We start from the raw sequence: 18,361 nt of genomic DNA on the forward strand, positions 1-18,361 counted from the left end.
CTGGGGTGTTTGGCCACATTTGGCAGTCTGCTTCCTGCAACAATGTCAGCTATAAAAAACCACAGGAGCAGCCTTCGGTTTCTGTCATTGGGTTTATTACTCTAAAATTTCCCTCTCAATTAAGGTCTTTGTTCTGAGTGTGTCAAGAAAAACATAACCTTTGCATTTATCTACTTAGATATTTTTTTCAAAGTAAGAGTGCCATGGTTTCTCTCAAAAGTCTTATCTCTTGGTTCCAGGGATTAGAATTCTTGCCCAGTGATTAAGAAGAATGACTTTCCAACCAGGATGTTCAGACGGTTGTCAGTTAGAATAACTTGACAGTTCCCTTCTCAGTGGGTGTGGGTTTACTCTGAAGACCAGGTTTGACCAAAATGTATGTAGGAGCCAAGAACGCGACTCAAACTTGGTTCCACAATAGATTTTCCCACTGTGGCGAATCTTAAGGCTAAAGGAAAATAAATGGTGCTGAAATGGAAATTTCTCCTTGTTTCACTTGTAATCTGATTTCCCCAGAGCTTTAGATGGGAAGAACATTATTGGCAAGAGCAATAAGCTCTTGAGATTTTCTTTTCTTATTATTTTTGTTAAAGCCCAGTATTCAGCATTCATATGCCAGACACAACACTGATCTTAGTGCTTTGCCAATTTTGGCTTTGCCAATATTAATTCCTTTAACCTCATAATACACACATAAGTCTGTAGTATTATTATCTTTACTTTACTGATGGGGAAACCAAGGCACAGAGCTGGAAAGTGTAGAGCTTGGATTCAGCCCAGGCAGTCTGGCTTCTAAGTCTATACTCACTGGTCACATGACACCTCTTTATCCATTGTTGTTGCATAGTCTCTCAGTTGTGTCCAGCTTTTTGTGACCCTTTGGACTGTAACCCACCAGGTTTTTGCATGGGATTTCCCAGGCAAGAATACTGGAGTGTGTTGCCATTTCCTTCTCCAGGGGAACTTCCCATCCCAGGGATCAAACCTGTGTCTCCTGCATTGTCAGGAGGATTCTTTTCCACTGAGTCACCGGGGAAGCCATTTATCCCTTAGCAGCTGGGAAATGTGGCAGAAAAGTCTTTCAGTCTTTCAAAAAGTCTGAAATGAAAGAAGAACAACTCCTACTGTTAATATGTATAATTTCAATGTAATTTGATGCCAAACTTTTTCTCATTTCCATGTGATTTCTCTTTTGAATTAAGAGTTATCAGTCTCCCACATCAACTCTGAAACTGGGTAACAGCTCTCACTGACTCAGGTGAAGAACAGAATGGAAATGAAATTGTTCATCATCTTTTTGTCCTTATAGTCCATTTCTTTCTTGCTAAATTATAGAAGACCATTATTCGATTGAAACCACAAGGAACAGAAAAAGCCTCTGGTTGCACATTCATGAGTATCTGAGTGTGAACCCCAGCTCTGCCACGCAATAGTTACTGTCTTGTGATGCCTCAGTTTCCTCATCTGCAAATTGGGGATGATAATTTCTACCTCCTAAGGTTATTAGAATTAAATGAGTTAAAAATATGAAAAGTGCTTAGAATAGTGCCTGGTATGTAGTAAATGCTCAATTAATATTATCTGTTGTTCTAACAGTGGCGTTTGCAGCTGCAATTCAATATTATTTCACATTACTTATGTTCCTACTGTAAACTAATTTAAAGAGAAGTTTTTGATGTATAAAATAATAGTTTGAGAACAGTCTTTGGGTAATTTTTATATCTAGAATAAACCATAACATGATTTAGTCAAAACTGTCATTAACTGTCTATTTCTTCTGTCTCTCAGAAATTAATATTTATTTAATAGTGTTTTGACATGCTATGTTAGTTGCCCAATCATGTCTGAATCTTTGCAATCCCATGAGTGTAGCCCACCAGGCTTCTCTGTCCATGGCATTCTCCAGGCAAGATACTGGAGTGGGTTGCCATTCCCTTCTCCAGGAGATCTTCTGGACCCAGGGATTGAACCTGGGTCTCCTGCATTGCAGGCAGATTCTTTACTGTCTGAGCCATTTAAGAACATTCCTGAGCTAATTTTTGAGTCTAGAATAAACCATAAGACATCTTAGCCAAAGCAATCACTTTCTACTTCTTGTCTCTACTCTTGTGTCAGAAATTAATATTTATTTAATAGCATTTTGACGTATGGAACTAAATTGCCATTTAAAAACAAAAACCAAACATACTTAACTTATCCTACATTCTCTCTCTCATAAAGTGGAAGATTTGAACCAAAGAAGATCTGTGTTTTGTATCGTCAGATCCTGAGAAGGAAGCCATACTCTTTTACATATATGAGAATAAGGGATCTTTCCCAGCAGGGAACAAAATATCTGCGTAATTTAGTCAGAGAGAGAACTAGGTTAAGAACAAACAGACTATGCTGTGTGGGCATGATTCCAAGTGGACAGCAGTAGAACGTGGGCCCTTGGAAGGACTTGTCATGAAGTTCTTGAAATTTTCCCACCTCTCAGCTTCATCATCGGCTGATTTATTCTTCTTCCTCTTATTGCGTTGCTGTGCAATCAGATGAAGAACTGGTGATTGAAAGCCCTGTAGATGAAATGCCTAAAACAGATACTCCAGTTCTGCATCATCCTCCTCTAATTCTGCATTATCATCCTGGAAACTTGGCCAGAAACTTGGGTGGAAATCAAGCCATACAATAGTAGGGATCAGAAGAGTATGTCAGCTCTCTGTTTCCCTGATGGAAAATAAGTAGTCCCTCTTCTTTGGCAAGAAAGGAGGGAGGCAAGTGCATCCCACACTCATACTGAGCCTTTTGTGTTTTTTTTTTTTCTTTTTAATTTTTATTTATTTGTTTCTGCCTGTGCTTTGCACAGGTTTTCTCTTGTTGCCGTGAGCAGGGGCTACTCTTGGTTTTGGTGTGCAGGCTTCTAACTGCAGTGGCTCCTCTTGTTGCAGAGCACAGGCTCTAGGCGCATGGGCTCAGTAGTTGTGGTGCATGGGCTTAGTTGCTCTGTGTCACGTGCGGTCTTCTGGGACCAGGGATCGAACTGGTATCCCTTGCATTGCAAGGCAGATTCTTAACCACTGGACCACCAGGGAAACCCCATGGATACATTTCTGTTTGGAACAATCTTATGCATATTGAAAGGTCCAGGGGACCCTTCCCAGGTAAAACTTAACTAAGTTCTGACTTTACATATGATCATGGAAAATAGGAAAAAGAAAATAAGCATTGTGATTAAAAAGCAGTTTCTAGAACTTTAGAGGAAGGAAGATGTCACATTGGGCCTACTTTAGTGAAATTCTAAAAGAGAAACAGTGAGCTTTAAACTCCCAATTTTTTACCTTCTGGAATATGCCTTTGTCTTATTGCTGGTGTATTCCCAAAAAGGAGGTGAGCGTGTGTGTGTGTGTGTGTGTGTGTGTGTGTGTGTTGTAGATTACATAGAAGACTATCTTTAGTTTTTTGTAAATGAAATAAGTTAGAATGCAACTGGAAAACCACATCTAAGTTACTCTTTTGAGACATGAGTGATGGCTGCCAAATTTAATTGTGTGGCAAGTTAAGAAAGGGCTCGATGTTTTTCTTCAAGTGGAGTGAATTTTAATTCATGTTAGTCTGAAGCAAAAACAGGGTAAATGCTTGTTAAAATAGAATATTAGTAATTTTGAAGTTCATGATGTCAAGAGCATGTTACTCTAATCTTGAAGGCTTTGGTGTTCCGGGTGTAGAACTTTGTATCATGAGCTGATTGCCCAGTGACATTTTTTGATGCCACCAGAGAGTAACACCAAGCCACTGCCAAGAAGTTAGAGCAGTCAACCAATGGCCTGGCACATGTATACAATTACTAATAAGCAACAAAGTAAATAGTGCTGCACTGTTAAAGGCTACAGAATCACAGAAGCTAGGGAGATTAATTACACAAAGTTGTGTGTTTCAGAAAAATAAGATTCTGTAATTTGGAATGGGTTCAGTCCTGGTGTTACCATTGACCAGTAGAGCCACTTGACTGACTGTGCCCTGCTGAAATCATTGGTAAAATGGGACACTAATGCCCGCTTTATGGTGGTGGTGTGGAGATCCATCACAGTAGGTACTCAGTAGATATCCTTTGAACCTAGACTTTCCATGGGGGACGTGACTTAAGAAGCATGGAAATGACAGAGATTTCACGGAGGATGACAACAGGCATCCCTTCAGCAGCGGGTGCTGGAGTGTGCAGCTTGGTCTCCTGGATGAGGGGGTCCTGATTGCTCCCTGCCTGCTCACTGTCCCCCTAGGTTATGTAACAGTGAGTATAAGTAATTTCACTGAGTTTCCTACATATGAACTTTAAAGTTTGCAAACCTTCAAAGATGCGAATGTGTGTTCCATCAACATCAGACGTCAGTGAAATTGCAGCTTGCCCTCCGTCTCCTATTGCTGAAGATCCTTCAGCTCTATCAGCTCCCACCTCTTCACCCTCCTCCAGTCAGTAACCCTTCCTGCCTATTGACCTGATGCCAGCCCCTGAATGCCAGCTGTTGTACTGTACTACTGTAATTTTCAGGGTAATGTACTGTAAGATTTAAAATGTTTTCTTTATTTTTTGTGTTTGTTTTTTATGTATTGTATGTGTGAAAGTATTATAAACCTATTAGAGTACTGTACCATACAGCCCATTGTGTTAGTTGGGTACCTAGGCTAACGTTGGACTTACGAGCAAATTGGACTTAAGGAAAGCACTTGCGAAACAGAACTCATTTGTATGTAGGGGACTTACTGTACTATTACTTCTGGCTTTATTGTTTCTCCTACCTGCTGGACAAGATTCTATACATTTTATTTATTACTTAAAAAAATTATACACTGTAGTTAACTTTTCTTCCTTTGGGTATACAGCCATGAATTTGAATACCTGCGTGGATTCATGGACTCACCAGCACAATCAGGATACAACAGTTCCATCGCTACAGATTATTACTCTCTCATTTTTATCTCGATATACTTGTACCCTTTCCCCTTCTCCCATAACCCACTGTCTGCACATTTAATGCATATTATCCACTCATATGACACTAGGCATGTCTCTTTTCTAACATACTTGTAGTCATCTGTTCATATTCTGCTTTGCTATTTTAAGAGCCTGGGAACCATGACATTCTTTTCTTTTTTAATAACAACAACAGTTGTCTCTTATTTATTAATTTATTTTGGTCCCACCTTGGGGTGTGCAAGATCTCTGACCAGTGATCGAACCCATGTCCCCTGCAGTGGAAGTGTGGAGTCTTAACCACTGGACCACCAGGGAATTCCCCCATTATAATCTTATTCCCTGCCACATGCCAGTGTCCAGCTCAAGCCTGACACGTAGGAGAGGAGGGACCGAGACAAGTATAAAATGAGTGAATCCTTACTCTCTGAGTCCTAGTTTCTTCTTTTCTTTAAATAAGGAAACAGTTGAGAGAAGTTGAGATATGTACCCAAGACCACACAGTAGTGAATTCCAGAACCCAGGTTTGATCTTAAAGCCTGTGTTCTTTCTGTGCTAAGACATATCACGACAAGTAGGATTGGTATGTTTGTGTTAACTCATTTGGAAGTGAGGATATTTAAATATCCAACTTTTAAAATACCAATGGTGTGTTGGTGTGTCGACATCAGTGACAAAGTTACACTTGGACTGTTAGATAATGTGAAATCTGAAACCCAGTTTATTTGCCACATAAACCCAAAATCTTATTCTCTGTGCTAATGCCCAGCTTCCTTCTAACCACATGATGGGTGGATGGTGCCTTTGGCTGTGGGCAGCTGGAGCGTGGGGCAGGCTGGGCTGAGGATGTTGGATGCAGCTGTGCCCTTTACTTCCCTGCTTTAGTACCTTTGCTGGGACCAAGCAGGTGAAGAACACAGCGTTTCAACTCCCCATGCACATTCCTTACCCTTTAGTCCCTGGCACAAAGGAAAAGGCAGTAGCGGATTATACCTCTCAGCAGGGCACAAGAGCTGTAGAAAGTCTGTGGGTTTTAATGGCTCAACTTTCCAGTAAGAGGAATCTGGTAGGTTAGTTAGGTTTTTTTTTTTTTTTTTTTTTAAGATTAAAAACCTGAGCTTAGAAGAGAATTTTGTGTTTGTTTCAAACTGGTCCCATAGGGCTATGCTGCTGCTGCTGCTGCTGCTAAGTCCCTTCAATTGTGTCCGACTCTGTGCGACCCCATAGACGGCAGCCCACCAGGCTCTGCTGTCCCTGGGACTCTCTAGGCAAGAACACTGGAATGGGTTGCCATTTCCTTCTCCAATGCATGAAAGTGAAGTCGCTCAGTCGTGTTGGACTCTTTGAGACCCCATGGACTGCATGCAGCCTACCAGGCTCCTCCATCCATGGGATTTTCCAGGCAAGAGTACTGGAGTGGGGTGCCATTGCCTTCTCTGCATAAGGGCTATCAGGCCTGGCAAATCAAGTACAGCCGGAGAAGGCAGTGTCCCATCCCTTTGGTTTTTCCATGGAGCACGTTTGAGATGCTAAGGGCCCTGGATCTAGGGTGCTTATTTGCAGGACACACCTAGCCCCAGAGAGCTGAGAGATCATAAAGTTAGATAAGTCAACTCTGATCCTGAAGTAGACTGGATTTATTCTGTTGGTTTTACCAGTATGAAGTATCTTACATAAAATTCTTATTTTTTAAACTGCTATATTGCTTTAAAAAAAAGGCAAATGAAAAACTCCACTTTCTCCCTTCCTTTCTTTGTATATTTAGTCATTAATAAGCATCTGTTCTATACCAGGCACCCCCTGGAATGCCATAGTGAATGAGATACATGTGAGTCTCTGAGGACGCTGATACAGACACGTCAGGCAATTCCACATCAGTGGGATAAACACTTCCGTAGGGGGTGTGCAGAGACTGAGGTAGTCCAGGCGGGCTTGGTGGGAAGGAGATGCTTCCACTGAAAGCTGAAGGATAAATAGTTCTCCAAGCAGATGGCAAAAGATGAGTGTTTTAGGGCAGAATAAAAACATGACATTTATAGTCCTAGTGGTCACAAGGGAGTTAGAAGAGAAGGGACAAGAGTATTCAAAATCACTGACAAGGAGCAAGAGAGGAGTGGCAGCCAGATTATGCAGGGCCAATGAGCTGTGTGAGCATCCAGAAGACCAAAGGTATTTTAAGAGTAGTAGGGAGTCGTTGCGGAAAAGGCAATGACACCCCACTCCAGTACTCTTGCCTGGAAAATCCCATGGACAGAGGAGCCTGGTAGGCTGCAGTCCATGGGGTCGCTAAGAGTCGGACATGACTGAGCAACTTCACTTTCACTTTTCACTTTCATGCATTGGAGAAGGAAATGGCAACCCACTCCAGTGTTCTTGCCTGGAGAATCCCAGGGATGGGGGAGCCTGGTGGGCTGCCATCTATGGGGTTGCACAGAGTTGGACACGACTAAAGTGATTTAGTGGCAGCAGCAGCAGGGAGTCATTGAAGATTCTATGCAGTGAGGGAATACAGGTGTATTTGCAATGAAATCACAGATTTGAGATGCTTTGAAAGTACTGTGTTCATATAACTTGGGACTTTTCAGGTCTCTCCTGTAGATTCACAGCTCCACCCCACCCCCCAGCTGTCTTATTCCCAACTCAGACCCCTGATGTCACTGTGGTGCCTCAGTGCTGATGTGACACTGAGGTGTTCATTCCTCAAGGTTCTCAGATCTGATTGTGCCTCACACCATGCACTCTGACTGACAGAAACCAATGGCATCGTTTTGAGTAAAAAGGGTGAGGGAGAAGGTGGGTCCTCATATCTGTTTCAGAATAAATGTGTGACATATCCTGCTTGATCATGCTTCTTTCAAAAGTGGATTTTAGATTCCCCATATATGTGTTAATATGTGATATTTGTTTTCTCTTTTTGACTTTACTCTGTAGGGCAGACTCTAGGTCCATCCACATCTCAAATGACCTAGTTTTGTTCCTTTTTAAGGCTGAGTAATATTCCATTGTATATATGTATCACATCTTCTTTACCCATTCCTCTGTCAATGGAGTCTAGGTTGCTTCTGTGTCCTGGCTGTTGTAAACAGTGCTGCAGTGAGCATTGGGGTGCATGTATCTTTTTGAAATAGGGTTTTCTCAGAGTTTATGCCCAGCAGCGGGATTGCCGGGTCCTGTGATCGTTCTGTGTTTAGTTTTCTAAGGAACCTTCATACTGTTCTCCATAGTGGCTGTATCAATTCACATTTCTACCAACAGTGCAAGAGGGTTTCCTGTTCTCCACACCCCCTCCAACATTTATGTGGAATCTGGAAAAATGGTACAGATGAACCTATTTGCAAGGTAGGAATAGAGACGCAGACATAGAGAATGAACATGTGGACATGGTAGGGAAGGGGAGGGTGGGACAACTGGGAGATCAGGGTTGACCTGTATCCCCTGGAGAAGGCAATGCCACCCCACTCCAGTGTTCTTGCCTGGAAAATCCCATGGATGGAGGAGCCTGGAAGGCTACAGTCCATGGGGTCGCAAAGAGTCAGACTGAGCAACTTCACTTCTTCACTTCTTCTTCTATATACACTGCCATGTGTAAAACAGCTAGCTAGTGGGAAGCTGCTGGATAGCACAGGGAGCTCAGCTCAGTGCTCTGTGAGGACCTAGATGAGTGGGATGGCAAGGGGCAGTGGGGAAGTCCAAGAGAGAGGGGGTATGTACACGTATAGCTGATTTGCTTCATTGTACAGCAGAAACTAACACTAACATTGTAAAGCAATTATACTCCGATTTTTTTAAAAAGTAGATTTTAATTCTCTGATTAGACCTTATCTCTGATAAGGTCTCGTCCCCATCTCAAACACCCTATAGCCCACTCCAGCGTCATGTTGGTCCTTGAAGTGTCCCATGAAGTCTCCTGTCCTGGCCCCGTGATACCTCCCAGACCTAGGCCCTATTTGCCTTAGGACAGACCTCTAGGAGCCCCTTGAATTCTGAAGCTTCCTTCTTGCAGTGCACCTGCGGAATGTCCTGGGCTCAGTGCTGCCTCAGCCCAGCTCTCAGTATTCTCAGGAACAGAGGCATCTCATCACTCCTTATGTCCCAAGGCAGCAGACTGGGTCTCCTGGTCTGCCTTCCTAGGCTCCAGAATCTCACCGCAACCTGAACCTAGCCCACAAGGTTGGCATGAATCAGGCCATTGTCCACACGGGCCTCCATATAACCACATATATATATTATATATACACTTCTTTTCACCTGCATTGCTTATTAGCTGCTCCCTTTTTCCAGAATATTCTTTCCTTCAATCCAGTATTGCTCAAGCAGGTGGACAGTCACGGGCAATATAGTGAATGGTGCAGGGGTGGGTGCTGGGAGCAGTGGGAACTTGTCGGAAGAGGTGACAGTTAAATTGAGTACCAGAAAGGTTGGGGGAACCAGAGGGGGAAGGGCAATAGTGGTTTGTGATGAGCTGCAAGCACTGTAGTTCTGCATGGTGGGATTTGAAGGAAGAGATGGAAGGTAGAGAGAGAATCAGAGACTGGATCAGGGACTGCAAACCAGGGTGTCATAGCCTGGAGTCAGCCTGCAGGGCAGGTTGTTGGGCCGGTATAAGACATTAATCAGATTGTGTGTTTTAGAAAAACTCAGGTTGCAGAGTGGAGAAGCGAATTCAAGAGCCAAGTATCCATCAGGGCAAGCTTTCCATCCAGGGCCAGGCGGAGCATGGGCTGGGGGTGTTCAGCCTCATGTGGGGGCTGATGGTTTACAGGTGGACTCTGGTGCCAGCCTCATCACTTAATATGTGGTGACCTGGAGGGGTCACTCTCCTCTCTGTCCTTCATTTTTCTCCTGTAAAATGGGGGTGGTAACCATACCCCATCCTAGGATTGTAGTAGGCCTAAATGAGCTAATATTTGTAAAGCATTTGCAGTATTGCCTGTAAAAATGATGGGGAGGGTGCTCTAACTAGCTATGTCTGTGCCTTTGTGGTCTTTTAGTCTCTGAACAGCTGAGTTGGTACCTGAGCGCACAGCGAGAGCTTGCTTTGTGGTTCTCTCCCCACGTAGTATTAATATATCACTCACTGTTGAAGTTCTTGCCATGGAAGGACACTGAAGATTTTGAAATCTCTTGATGGGTTTGTTTTTATCTAGTTCAGAGGCTTTCAAATTTTTATTTTAAATAGTCAAATTCTTTTGTCCAAAATCTTTTGCAAGACCCTGGTGTTTATAACTGATAAAACCATTCCACTCTAGTTGGTGTAATAGACGAAGAGACTCATCGCTTCAACACTCACTTGATTTCCTCTTTCCTAAGGCACCTCTTCAGAACCAAGGAACACAGTTTGGACACCAGTGGTCTAATCTGTTCAGGGAGATGTAAGTGACTCATCTGAAGTTGTACAGTGAACCAGTGGCAGATTTGGACTACAATGTGGGTCTCCTGATGGCTTACCAATTCTCTTTTCACTAAAGCAGGGGTTCTCAACTGTGGCTGCTCATTAACATCCCCTGGGAAGCTTTTAAAAAGATGAAAGGTGGGGCTCCACCTTGAGAGACACTGCTTAATGGGTGTAGGCTTGGCTCCTGCATGGGCCAGTGCTGGATTTAGTCAACCTGTACTTTGTCTGGAGAAGGAAATGGCAACCCGCTCCAGTGTTCTTGCCTGAAGAATCCCTGGGACAGGGAGCCTGGTGGGCTGCTGTCTGTGGGGTCGCACAGAGTCGGACAGGACTGAAGCGACTTAGCAGCAATACTTTGGGTCTTCCCCAGTGGCTCAGTGATAAAGAATTCGCCTGCAATGCAGGAGACACAGGAGACTTGGGTTCAATCCATGGGTTGGGAAGATACCCTGGAGCAGGGCATGGCAACCCACTTCAGTATTCTTGCCTGGAGAATCCCATGGACAGAGGAGCCTGGCGGGCTATAGTCCATGGGGCTGCAGATAGTCAGACATGATTAAAGTAACTTACCATGCACAAGCATGCACGCTTTTTTTTGTGGAAAGAAACTTTCTTTGTGGCAAAATTATGTGTTACAAGTTTTAGCTGTGAAAATTATTAATTGCCTTTAAAAAATTTTCTGTACTAGTCTTTAGAGTGCCGCTGTGCAGAGCTGTTCTCAAAAAGAAAATGTTGAGCCCCACATCAGAGGGCCCCGAATCCAAGCCTCTTCATGACTGTTAAAAATTCCCCAGATATTTTGTCAGCTGGTGGTGGTTTTGGTAGCTGCAGAATGCTCTACCTTGTTGAAGGAAATGGTTGGATTACTTGTCAGAAAAATTTCAGAGTTGCTGTTTTAAAATGTCATGGCATTCCATGGCAGTGTGACTTATTATCTCACGGGGTTTGATCTTTTTTGGTTCAAATTATGACTTTGGAAACATGAGAAAGTTTGGTGTTGCAGGATCTGTGCCCAGACACTGACATGATGGCTCCTCTCCTATCCCTACACTGCCCCTGCTGCAGCTTCCTCAGAGACCTTGGCTGGGGTTTCATTGAATCGGGTGTAGGACTGTGTGAGTGGGTTTCACCCAGGTGGCCTTGGGCCCTTTGGGGAATTAGATGCATTGAGCAAGAAATCCTTTCCTTTTGCCACTTTTCCCTAGTCATGGGGATGTGTTAATAATATGGCAACATGTACTTTACTAATGCAGCAAGTAACAAGAGCATGCAATGGGTTGATAATCATTGCAAAGTAGTGATGAGCATAAACAATAATTCAAGCTGTGTGGAAGGACAGTGCTATTTCTTTCGGTGACCAAGTCACAGCATACTTCTAATACTGCTGTGCTTTGTTGTCTTACATTCATCATAGAGGGAGGTGTCCATTTTCAGAGGTGTGTGAAAATAAAGATGGATTCATGGACTCCCTGAAGTCTTTCCACAGATGCCCTGAATTAAAAACCATTTCCTGGGGGTCCGGGTTTATTCTAAGTGGATATCCACTTCTACCTACTTCAGATTCTTCTCTGTGCTTGTGCCTTACTTACATGTGCTCCTCCATTCTACCATGCATGCCACAAGTCCCAGGCTACTACATATACACCCATCCTTCTCCATGTGCCCAGCTCTTGTTGCAGAATCTCACAACAATGGCTCATTGAAATGTCTTGAAACCCACATGACAGCTTGTCCAGGGCCTGTGCAGCATTTCCTAGCCAGACATCCAGGGCCCAGGCTCCTTCTGACTTCCTGCCCTCCCACCCTGGGCTGGTTTCCAGGTGGCGCTAGTGGTAAAATGCCTGCTAATGCAGGATTCATAAGAGACACAGGTTCAATCCCTGGGTCAGGAAGATCCCCTAGAGCAGGAAATGGCAACCCACTCCAGTATTCTTGCCTGGAAAATTCCATGGACAGAGGAGCCTGGCTGACTACAGTTGCAAAGAGTTGGAAAAGACTGAGCAAAATATATCTGTCCCAACCCTGGGCTGCAGCTTTTAGCCTTTTTGGCAAGAGGTAGTAATGACCTCCAGGTGTCATTTCTTTGACTCAGGCAGGAAGAATGGGGGCAGGATAAAGGGTAAAAGACCAGGCCCATTGAGTTCTCTTTTTTGTCAAGAAAACCCTAGCTTTCCTAGAAGTTCTAACCAGGATACTTCCTCTTGTAGCTCATAGGCCAAAGTGAGGCCACGTGACAATACATAGCTGCAAGGGAGTCTGAGGTGTGAGTATTTTTAGTGGATGTGTTGCTGTCCCAGACAGACTTAGTAGTGAGGAGGAAAAGAGAAGAGACCCTAGATGAGCATCTATCAGAATCAGCCCGACCACCTGAGCCTCCTGTTTGCCATATTACCTCTTGATCCATTCAAGTTCTACTTGGCCTGTCTTCAAGACCCACCTCTCCTCCACTTCTGTAGCCCACACTGGTCTATCCTGCTTAAACGTTGAATTTGGAGAGATAGCAGGGGCATCAGAGTCTTCTAGGGAAGTCCCCTACTCCTCATTTTGGTGAAGAACTGAAGCCCAGAAAATGACTTATTGAGGATCATATTGTAATGGTAATGATAATACACATGCCCACACACATGCACACACGCTCACTCGCTCCAGACATGTTAGTTAGCTACTTACTTGATGTAAATTACCATTTAATCTCCCCAGTACTTCTCTGCAGTAAGGTAGCTATCACCTGCCTTTTAGTTACCAGGAAACCATGGCACAGAGATGTTAAGTAACAAGGATGTCCAGCTCCAGAGTGACCCTGCCAGGGTCCAGTGCCTGGACTGCCTTCCTTTCCTTGCTCTGCCTCCTTCTCAGCTGATTGATGTTGAAGATGCCACTGAATCCAGATCTTCTGGTCCTTGGGTCATTGTTTTTGCACTTAATTTTTCTCTAAGTTAGTGTGCTTATTCCTTCACTTTAAGGTGCTTTTAGGTCATTCATAAGTGTTTCCTCTTATCTGGATTTAACTGAGTGTATGAAAAGGCAAAAAGATAAGACACTGAAAGATGAACTCCCCAGGTCGTTAGGTGCCCAATATGCTACTGGAGATCAGTGGAGAAATAACTCCCGAAAGAATGAAGGGATGGAGCCAAAGCAAAAACAACACCCAGTTGTGAATGGGACTGGTGATGCAAGCAGGGTTCGATTGCTGTAAAGAGCAGTATTGCATAGGAACCTGGAATGTTAGGTCCATGAATCGAGGAAAATTGGAAGTGGTCAAACAGGAGATGACAAGAGTGAACATCGACATTCTAGGGATCAGTGAACTAAGATGGACTGGAATGGGTGAATTTAATTCAGATGACCATTATTGTCTACTACTGTGGAGAAGGCAATGGCACCCCACTCCAGTACTCTTGCCTGGCAAATCCCATGGATGGAGGAGCCTGGTAGACTGCAATCCATGGGGTCACTAAGAGTTGGACACGACTGAGCAACTTCACTTTCACTTTTCACTTTCATGCATTGGAGAAGGAAATGGCAACCCACTCCAGTGTCCTTGCCTGGAGAATCCCAGGGATGGCGGAGCCTGGTTGGCTGCCGTCTCTGGGGTCGCACAGAGTCGGACACGACTGAAGCGACTTAGCAGCAGCAGCAGCAACTGTGGGCAGGAATCCCTTAGAAGAAATGGAGTAGCCATCATAGTCAACAAAAGAGTCCGAAATGCAGTACTTGGATGCAGTCTCAAAAACGACAGAATGATCTCTGTTCTTTTCCAAGGCAAACCATTCAGTGTCACAGTAATCCAAGTCTATTCTCTGACCAGCGATGCTGAAGAAGCTGAAGTTGAACAGTTCTATGAAGACCTACAAATCTTCTAGAACTAACATCCCCCCCCCCAAAAAAAATGTCCTTTTCGTTATAGGGGACTGGAATGCAAAAGTAGGATGTTAAGAAACACCTGGAGTAACAGGCAAATTTGGCCTTGGAGTACAGAATGAAGCAGGGCAAAGGCTAACAGAGTTCTGCCAAGAGAACACACTGGTCATAGCAAACACCCTCTTCCAACAACACAAGAGAAGACGCTACACATGGACATCAACAGATGGTCGACATTGAAATCAGATTGATTATATTGTTTGCAGCCAAAGATGGAGAAGCTCTATACAGTCAGCAAAAACAAGACTGAGAGCTAACTGTGGCTCAGATCATGAACTTCTTATTGCCAAATTCAGACTGAAATTGAACTACACCATTTAGGTATGACCTAAATCAAATCCCTTATGACTATACAGTGGAAATGAGAAATAGATTTAAGGGACTAGATCTGATAGACAGGGTGCCTGATGAACTATGGATGGAGGTTCATGACATTGTACAGGAGACAGGAATGAAGACCATCCCCAAGAAAAAGAAATGCAAAAAAGCAAAATGGCTGTCTGAGGAGGCCTTACAAATAGCTGTGAAAAGAGAAGCAAAAAGCAAAGGAGAAAAGGAAAGATATACCCATTTGAATGCAGAGTTCCAAAGAATAGCAAGGAGAGATAAGAAAGCCTTCCTCAGCGATCAATGCAAAGAAATAGAGGAAAACAACAGAATGGGAAAGACTAGAGATCTCTTCAAGAAAATTAGAGATGCCAAGGGAACATTTCATGCAAAGATGGGCTCAATAAAGGACAGAAATGGTACAGACCTAACAGAACCAGAAGATATTAAGAAGAGGTGGCAAGAATACACAGAAGAACTGTACAAAAAAGATCTTCATGACCCAGATAATCACAATGGTGTAATCACTCACCTAGAGCCAGACATCCTGGAATGTGAAGTCAAGTGGGTTGTAGGAAGCATCACTACAAACAAAGCTAGTGGAGGTGATGGAATTCCAAGTGAGCTATTTCAAATCCTGAAAGACAAAGTGCTGCACTCAATATGCCAGCAAACTTGGAAAACTCAGCAGTGGCCACAGGACTGGAAAAGGTCAGTTTTCATGCCAATCCCAAAGAAAGGCAATGCCAAAGAATGCTCAGACTGCCACACAATTGCACTCATCTCACACGCTAGTAAAGTAATGCTCAAAATTCTCCAAGCCAGGCTTCAGCAATACGTGAACCATGAACTTCCAGATGTTCAAGCTGGTTTTAGAAAAGGCAGAGGAACCAGAGATCAAATTGCCAACATCTGCTGGATCATTGAAAAAGCAAGAGACTTCCAGAAAAACATCTATTTCTGCTTTATTGACTATGCCAAAGCCTTTGACTGTGTGGATCACAATAAACTGTGAAAAATTCTGAAAGAGATGGGAATACCAGACCACCTGACCTGTCTCTTGAGAAACCTGTATGCAAGTCAGGAAGCAACAGTTAGAACTGGATATGGAACAACAGACTGGTTCCAAATAGGAAAAGGAGTACGTCAAGGCTGTGTATTGTCACCCTGCTTATTTAACTTATATGCAGAGTACATCATGAGAAACTCTGGGCTGGAAGAAGCACAAGCTGGAATCAAAATTGCCAGGAGAAATATCAATCACCTCAGATATGCAGATGACACCACCCTTATGGCAGAAAGTGAAGAAGAACTAAAGAGCCTCTTGATGAAAGTGAAAGAGGAGACTGAAAAAGTTGGCTTAAAACTCAACATTCAGAAAACTAAGATCATGGCATCCAGTCCCACCACTTCATGGCAAATAGATGGGGAAACAGTGGAAACAGTGGCTGACTTTATTTTTCTGGGCTCCAAAATCACTGCAGATGGTGACTGCAGCCATGAAATTAAAAGACACTTACTCCTTGGAAGGAAAGTTATGACCAACCTAGACAGCATGTTAAAAAAGCAGAGACATTACTTTGCCGACAAAGATCCGTCTAGTCAAGGCTTGAGAGTTGGACTCTAAAGAAAGCTGAGTGCCGAAGAATTGATGCTGTTGAACCATGGTGTTGGAGAAGAGTCTTGCGAGTCCCTCGGACTGCAAGGAGATCCAACCAGTCCATCCTAAAGGAGATCAGTCCTGGGTGTTCATTGGAAGGACTGATGTTGAAGCTGAAACTCCAATACTTTGGCCACCTGATGTGAAGAGCTGACTCATTTGAAAAAACCTTGATGTTGGGAAAGATTGAGGGCAGGAGGAGAAGGGGACAACAGAGGATGAGATGGTTGGATGGCCATGGGTTTGGGTGGACCCCGGGAGTTGGTGATGGACAGGGAGGCCTCGCATGCTGCGGTTCATGGGGTTGCAAAGAGTCGGACACAACTGAGCGACTGAACTGGTGTCATAACTGGCATTCTCACTTTCACCCTTTCTTCTCCCCTAATCCTCACATCATAGCTTGAATGATGTTTTAAAAATATAAATCAATTTTCTAACTCCCACCTTAATCAGTGGTTTTCTGTTACTGTCAAGCTGAAGCCATTACATGTTCTGGATCCTTTGTGTATCCCAGAGGGACTGAGTGGTCCAACTATCTTCCTCTCCAATCTCATGTCATCTCCTTCCTTTCCTGCCTTTCTCCCCTATTCAGTCACATGGCCACCGTTCAGTCTCCTCTTCCTCGTCACACACCTTCGACCACAGAGCTTTTGTATCTGCTGTTGCTGCCACCTGGCTTTCTCTCCTCTCCCCTCCTTACTTGTGGATTTCCAGTGACTGTCAGCCTGGTGCTTATGTCCTCAGGAAGCGTCCTCCAATGTGCCCCTCTGCAGGCTGGTCTCACAGCGCCAAGAACCTCTCCTTGTCACCCTCACCAGAATTATGACTTCACATTTATCTGTGTGATTATTTCATCAGTGTCTATCTCTCCCCTGGATTCTTGAGATCAGACTATGATTGATGTCTCTTTAATCTAGTTTTTCATCCCCACTGCCCCACTTTCTGTGCCTGTCACAGAAAGATAGCTCAGCAAATATTTGTTGACCTCTCCCCAAAAATTATCTCTAAACATCTAGCACAGAACTGAGTAAAAACAAAGATTTAAAGGGCACAAGTAGAGTAATGGTGTATGTCATTCTACTACATAGTATCTCCCAGCATCATTCTAAGATGGACCCAAAATGGTGGTTACGAGGGACTAGAGGGTAGGGGGATAGGAGAGATGAGTAGTAAATAAGTCCTAGAGATCTAATGCACAGTATAGTGAACACAGACAACCTTATTGTATTATAAAAATGAAACATGCCAGGAGATTAGAACTTATTCTAACCAGAAAGAAAAAATATGTGTAGTGATAGAGATGCTAAGTATTGGCTATGATGACAACTATATCACAATATATAAATGTATCAAGCTGTACACCTTAAATTCATACCGTGTTATAGGGCAAATATATTTCAATTTCAAAAAATAAGATAGACCAAAAGAACTTTATATAATGGTTTCAGCGAAAAAAAGGAATTCAGTATTTATTGCTGCAGAGTAGACAAACCTAGTTGTCAGAAGTGGATGTAACATGTACCGCACCTGTTTAATCTCAGCGTTTAATATCTTACTCCTCTAGATACATCGTAATTGAACACCTTTTTTTTTCCCCCCGTAGCTATGATTCAAACATGGTTTTTAAAAGTGCTCATCTTGAAACAGTCTCGAAATCAACCAGCAGGTACCAGATCCATGGCAGATGAGGGAACATGGGCTGCATGTAGCTTCAGGGTAGGAAGAGGAAGCCAAGATGCTGAGTGACAGCTGGAAAACTGAGGGAAGTAGGACACGTGAAGAGGAGATTTTAATTGTCTGCATCTTGTGAAGGTTTGACTAGATGGGGTGTTCAAGGAAAAAACATGTTCTAAAAATTCAGGATGTAGACCTAAGCAGATGGGGCAATTATCTGAGCATGTAAAAGCCCTACTGGGGGGGAGGGAGCGAGTCTACTACCCTGAAGCATCTGCAAAAAGGGCCTAATTTCCTCTAAAGAGACAGACACAGAAAACAGACTTATGAAAGCAGCGGTGGGGGGAGGGGGAGGGGGAGGATGGAAGGGAGGGAGAGAAGGAGAGGGTAGGAGGTATGGAGAGAGTAACATCGAAATATACACATTACCATATGT

General features: G+C 43.5%; 1 protein-coding gene across 2 annotated transcripts in view; it reads left to right on the forward strand.

Annotated features, from left to right (window-relative positions):
* Positions 1-18,361, forward strand: part of PPM1H (protein phosphatase, Mg2+/Mn2+ dependent 1H) — a 304,263-nt gene that overhangs the window by 122,355 nt on the left and 163,547 nt on the right. The gene's annotated exons all lie outside the window — the stretch shown is intronic.

The sequence above is a fragment of the Bos indicus genome, chromosome 5 (genome assembly GCF_029378745.1).
Source record: "Bos indicus isolate NIAB-ARS_2022 breed Sahiwal x Tharparkar chromosome 5, NIAB-ARS_B.indTharparkar_mat_pri_1.0, whole genome shotgun sequence".
Taxonomy (NCBI): Eukaryota; Metazoa; Chordata; class Mammalia; order Artiodactyla; family Bovidae; genus Bos; species Bos indicus.